General features: G+C 43.5%; 1 long non-coding RNA gene across 1 annotated transcript; it reads right to left on the reverse strand.

The window, feature by feature from the left end:
• Positions 1-838: 838 nt before the first annotated feature.
• LOC148221765 (uncharacterized) lies at positions 839-1,995 on the reverse strand. The gene is made up of 2 exons (XR_015807604.1): positions 1,923-1,995; positions 839-1,819 (listed from the first exon to the last, which is right to left on the reverse strand). It is a non-coding gene; the product is annotated as an uncharacterized LOC148221765 (long non-coding RNA).
• Between the last annotated feature and the right edge of the window lie 4,683 nt (positions 1,996-6,678).

Here is a 6,678-nt window from a genome sequence, read left to right on the forward strand (position 1 = left end):
CCATCTCCCCATTGCTGGCTGCCTGAATTTACTGGCACAGAAATTAATACAGCAGTTCCTATATCCCCACATTCCATCGCCTTTTGTTTTACCTCTGACCAGAAGATTACTGGGTCCTTGGAGGAGACGACATCTGATTTAAATATTAATGGGGCTGGAGCTGCTGTTTGGGGGTTGGCTGTAGAGGTGCAGTTCGTGTTCTTTTCCGGGATGTGTTGGCTGTGTCTTGGTGCAGAGACCTCTTGGAGCTGTTCTGTGCTTGGCTCCTGGTTTGGAGAAACTGTGGGTGCTGTATCTCCAGCAGGATCGGGGCTGATTCTCAGTTCTGGAGTCGTTTTCTGGGCTTCAGTGCTGGTGTTTGCCGGATCCGATGCACTTCCGGGTTTTTCTTGTGTCACTCCTGGGGTGACGTCATCGCGGCGTGCTCTGGCTCGGGTGTCAGTGGGGGTTTCCATGGCGACTCGGGGTGGCGCCGCGTCCTCTTGCTGGGGCGGAGACACGCCCTCTGGAGGCAGGGCTGGGGCCAGGGCCCCGCCCACCTGAGGCTGGACCAAAGGTGGAGGTGCTGCCCACCAAGGCGTGGTCGGAACGGGAGGTGTGACCCACCAGGGCGGAGCTTGGGGCAAGAGTACGTCCCACGAGGGAGGCTGTGTTTCCTTTCTCCCTCCCCTGGGGATGTGTCCGCCGCCATTTTGGTATTGTTCCCAGACCACTGTCTTGGCCACATGGCTGCCGCCATTTTGGGATAGTTTTCTGGTGTTTCCCGTGGCAATTTGGGGTGTTTTTAGAGTCTCTGGGCTGGCAACTGTTATAAATGAGAGACAAAAGTCTCGATATTCAGCAAAATTTAGATTGTTTTATTTGATATAGAAAGAGCAAGCAGCCCGCTGGGGAACGTGAGGGGTCACCGCCCACTCCACGCTCCACCCAACCGTGGTTTGCAGCCTCTTCTTATAGCGTGGGTTCTCGTTCACAAATTCACAAAGCCTTTGGGTGATAATCAGTCACAGATTGCCATCCGGTCCTTGTAGATGACCACCAGGGAAGTTCTGGAGGTCTGGTCTTTGTAGATAACCACCAGAGAAGTTCTGGGAGTCTGGTTTTTGGGATAGGCAGTATTGATCAGACAAAGGCAGGAAGGGCTTTTTGGGAAGTCCAATTTTGCAAGTTGTTAGCCAATACAACTTATTTGAAAAACACAACATATTATAATGTAACATAATACAACATAATAGAACATAACAAGGTGATTTTAAACAGAATTATTTAACCTAATAATTTCCTTTATCTAGTGTCCATGCTTCACTTTAGAGATTAGTATTTTGGTTTATACAAACCCTAATGCTTTTGTGATTAACACGAATCTTTTATCAATTGTCACACAACTGAGGAATTATCGGCCAGCCAAGTCTCTCTGCATGGAGTAAGTACTTTTTCTTCCATGCTTTTGCTGGATAAATCCGCTTTTATCTCTTTCATCAGCTTTAAGATAGTTTTCCAAGGCTTCCAATAGTCTATATTTAATGCAGTTTCTTCAGTCGGTTCCACCCCCTTTTCTTTTGTCCAGAGTATTAAATCAAAAAGCAATTCTTTTTCATATTCAATTTCCCACTCTTCCAAAAACTCTGTCCATACCTCTATAACTGGATGCGTGTTTGTAGAAAAGAAGTTCCCCATTGTTTTCTTGTAGCTTTTCGGCTGAAGTTTACCTCTGTCTCTAGGACGCTCTAGCTCTGGTCAACTCCTGTTGCCTCTCTTTTTGGGCATCTTTCTCATCTCTCGGACGTATTCCTGACTCTGGCCAGTGTTCCCCCTGCGTCTATGGGCAGAACCTGTCTCTCGGCCAGTGTCCCCTGGCTCAAGGACAGTCTGTCTCCCCCGCTCGCAGCAGTATAGCTATGCCAGATCACGACAGGACTCACCAGATGATGAGTTCAATCGGCATGGGACCCGAGACAGAAGACTCCATACTCTGTGATCTATGTGACAAAAGCCTTTATTCAGTTTTGACCTCACTTTTTATACCCCTTTCAAATGTTCCCAGGGAAGCGTCTGTGATTGGCTCCCAGGTCAGGCTGCCCAGCCCTCTGACCAATAGCTCTCTGCAGCCAGGGCTGGAACTCATTGGATTAAATCCTTGTCTGTCTCTAATCCTGTCCTGTCTCTGTTCTTTGGGGGCCTGCTTTTTCAGCCAGGCTACTTCTCCAATCAGTAGTCAGATTAGCTGCCTAGTACAGGCCAGCCTATACTGTGACATGCTTTTACCTAACCCTGGCAAAGGCAAGAAACAGGGTCTTTACACGAGTGATTGTGGGTTTTTTGATTTTTTTTTTCATTTTTTTCCCTCCTCTGTACCCACACTAACTCAGTTTATGTTAATTGGCAGTATAGAAAACATTACAAGATTTCAGGGATGAGTATTCAATGTATTACGGTGTCATTTCGTAATGATTGGTGTGCCCTTGGCAGGTAATTTTTTCATGGATAAATCAGAAATTCAGGAGGTCTGGCAGCAGTGAAGTGCTGGAACAGCTGCACTGCTGAGGGAGGGATGGCCCAGCCCTGAGGAGAGAGAGAACCCAGGGCCTGCGGGGTGTTTCATATCCTTATATCATTAAATAACTGCTTTTCATGACCATATATTGGGGTTTTTTTAACACAAGTCCATTGTTACAGCTCACTGTGAAAGACTAGTTATCTTTAGTGCTTATACAGCAAAAATAACCATACTATCATGTCTTGGGGTGACTGTATAATGCCTATATCCCCAAATCGTCTGTTCTGTTGGTGTTGAATATTAAATTCTGCAACTTTAAGACTGGTTCCAGGAGTGAAAGGGCAAGGGGGGGAAGAAGAAGTGCAGAGTTTGTTATCAGAGACTGCACGGGCTCCCCCGCATTCCTGCTCTCAGACTGTGTTGTCTGCAGTGGACAGCAAGAGAGAGCTCTCCTTTGCTCTTGGTTAGTTTTTTTGGCTAGCTGAGGCAGAGAAGCCCCCTGGATTGTTTATTTTTTTCCTTTTTTTCCTGTTTTCCTGGAACTGTTTGAACCTGCTTTGGACTGAAAACCCAGAAGAGCACCGGGAGCTCACACCTGTGGCCCACCGAGCCTGGCCTGGGCTGCAGCATTTCCCAGCACCGGAGGGACTGAGAGCAGACTGAGTGAGCCGGGCAGCCACGGAAAGAACTCTTCTAAATCTGCCATCTCCTCGGAACAGCGAGAGGTTTTGCTGTTTGATATTGTTCATTGTTGCGCTGGGAGGTGTGTTGCCTGTTGAATAAACAGTTTTTTCTTTTCTTTTCCACTTCTCTCCAATTTTTTTCCCTTTTTCCCGAGGGACCTCATTCAGAGGTTTCCTCCCAAATTTGCCCTAAACCAGGACATATCATTAACTGCCCACCCGGCCGCATCTGAGATTCATGCTGCTGCAGGCATGGCTCTGATTTTATATGGGATTATTCCTTAAATAACCCATGATTTAGTTTAGCATGGAGGATTGACTGATTTTTAAGGACAGATCTTCCCATGAAAACTCTTTTTCTAGGAAAGCAGCATTAGTTTGAGGCAGTTAAAACCTGCTGTGGTGAGACACAGCGATGTGGTATTGATGTGTGTGTGATGGGAAGAGTTTGTTACATTTTTTTGCTACTACAGATTATTTTCTTTAGGGATCTGATGTAAACTTCACAGATTTCCTTTTGTTTGTATAAAACATGATGGCACTGACAGACTCTCTGATAGCAAATATTTCCTAGGGAAATAGTTGCTGAAGCTTTTCCCCCCTCTACCAATGTTTTTAGATCTCTGCTACCTTAGCTTTCCTATTCAGTTTAAGATATTGGTTATTCAACTGAAATGGATTATTTTTGCTTTAATTGAGAAAGTCCTGTTAGAATTTTCTTCAGCTTTAACTTCGGAAAATCCTGCCAAGTTTATACAGAAAAATTAGGAGCATATTAGTATTTACATTGTCAGTCGTCCATTTCCTATCTGTGTCTTCTAGGTATGCCTTTGAAGTGTCGATCACACAGCTTTTTTGAACCTTGCAGAATGTACTTGCCCAGAAAGTTTCATGTGATTTAAATTTTTTCCCTTTGTTTTGGCTCTCTAGCGGCTGCTATAGGAATAAACTATTGGAAAACTTGGGAGAGTGGAAAAATTCTGTTCTTCCATCTACATAAAAAATACCGAGTAGATGTGAAATGTATGGGCAAGGCTTGCATATTACTTGTAATGGTGTATAAACCACTAGCAACAAATAACCAGTTGTACAGAATTTTTGAAGCATATTATTTACCTTACTGAAAAATATGCCTTAATTATGAATTTCTGAGTGCTCCCTTAGGCAGCATGTTCGAGTACATGTTTAATGTATGAGGCATACTCAGGGTTGGCAAATTGCTCCTGTGATTCATCTGCACAGGTGGACCTAGAAAGGCACCAGGCACTCCCTAACTTATCCATTTAAATTGGGTATTGATCACTTTGAATCCTCACTGTTGGGGTTTTTTCAAAGAGGAATATGCGATTTCTATAAAGAAACTGGACTTTCAAAGGGACTACAGAAAATGGAACTTAGTTTTCTAATTTTGGTGATGTGGGAGTATATTTGATGGAATGAGGTTTTCTGACAGAGGAAGCAGTAATTATGGGTGTTTCAGCACCTGAAATCATGCTGGGATCATATGAAGGGAAAATTGAATCACCGTTAATATTTCCTTAACAAAATTTTCTATCATTCCTATACTATACCATTTACGTGCCAAAAATAAGGGAATTCATATTCTTTATCACCTGAAGTCTGAAAGACTATATAGAAAAGAATCAGTACTAATGAATGGCCTTTGTTTGAGGAGAGGAGGTGAAAAATAGAATGAGGGATCAGTCAGCAAAAAGAGTGGCACAGAGTGGAAAAGACTGTGACAAAGGTGAGGAGAAATGCGTGTGTGAAATTCAGCATCAGTGACAGCAGCATGAGATGGGATAGGGATTTCCTATGACTGATGTGGGAAAACAAGACGTGGAACTCAAAACCTACAAACTTTTCTTTCAATCTGATTGAAATTCAGCTGCCTAATCCCTCAGAGTCGCTGTCTTCAAAGACTCCTTTTAATTACGCTTTAAGATGTAAGTAGTAATTGTTGCTGTAATTGTTTTCTAGATGCATGATGGATAAAAACTTCGTAAGAATTGGGAAATGGTTCATACGGCCCTATGACAAGGATGAGAAGCCTGTTAATAAAAGGTAAGGAGATCTCAAGTCCCACTCCTGTCAGTGTTGTGGATTGTGTAATGGTAATTGCATGGTGCATTTTGGTGGTATTTTTCTCACTTTTTTTGCCATATAACAAGTAAAAACACAGACACTGTATTCACATCAGTCATACATAGAAAGCAATTAAGTAAGTTTTCAGGCCTTGTTATGGTAATTTAAGATAAGAAGGCAGGGTTGGTATTTATCCATTAGCTCCACAGAAATGTCTCATTTATTAATATCTTTTGAGCAGCATCTGCCTTTCCCTCTCATTATACAACAGAATTGCAGGCAGTTATAACAAATTATTTTAATTTCTGGACACTAAACCCCAACCTGACATTTTAAGCAGTAAAATAAGTAGTCTATAGATTTCCTGATTTATTTTCTTTAAAGATGCCACCCTCTATACACAGCTTTCCCTGCTCAGGCAGGCTGACAGATCAGACCTATAGGAGTGATTAATGTGCTTCTCCTGCAGCAGCACGGCCATGGAACAGGTGTAGCTGGCTCCACTGCTCGCTATTTCCTCTCTGAGCTCTAAAGGTTACAATGTTCTGAGATCTTCTGGTGCTTGCATTTATAGTCATCCGCTAAACAAGTTCTGTCAAAAATAATCTGAGTTAAGCTGAAACACAGGTTTTCTAACGGGAATCATTTTGACAGAACTGGGTTAGGAAGTGACTAAACACGCAGTTATGCTGGGAGATTTGAAGGTAATGAGCAGTGGAAGAGATGAAGTGGGGTGGCAACTTCATCCATCCAGCTTAGCCGCAGTCACACAGTGTCTGATGGCAGGGTGGGGACAGGTGGAAATCATCCTGTACATCAGACCTGTCTTCTCCCTCTCATCGTGATCTCACTGCAAGGTTTAGGTGCAGAAATGTTACGGTGCAATGCTACAAACCTTGGCTTCCTTCTGTAGCAAATTTGGTGCAAACTAGCTGCTTACAAGCAGCATTTGGTTTTGAGAGAATGCAAGAATTAACCATGGATTTGTCTCCTTTCTAAAACCTGAAAGTGTTAATGTAGCTTGGAGATACCTATTTTGTTACTGTTTACTTTGTGGCTGACACTGTGTGTGTGTAGCCTTTGATTTCACGTCGATCTAATGTCAAGGAGCCATGGAAAGGTGCAGGTTTGCCGTATACCTTCCCCTGTCCTGGCAGTGTGTAACCACCTTTCTCCCCTGTGTTTCCTCTGCTGCTTTTCTGATCATACCAACATCAGCTTAATTTTCTGGAAGATTAATTCCCTTAAGTGACATACGTAGGGGTGTTGGGGGTTGGCTTGTTCCCCTTTTCTTTCTGTGGAATTCCTCCCATTGTTATGCTAAGTAATTGTGGCTACACCTTAAAACGACAGATAATGTTCTCTCGTAGGGGGGTGGCTGGAGGGGGGGGGGAACAGGAAAAGGAAAGGTGG

The sequence above is a fragment of the Sturnus vulgaris genome, chromosome 18 (assembly GCF_052056855.1).
Source record: "Sturnus vulgaris isolate bStuVul1 chromosome 18, bStuVul1.hap1, whole genome shotgun sequence".
NCBI lineage: Eukaryota > Metazoa > Chordata > Aves > Passeriformes > Sturnidae > Sturnus > Sturnus vulgaris.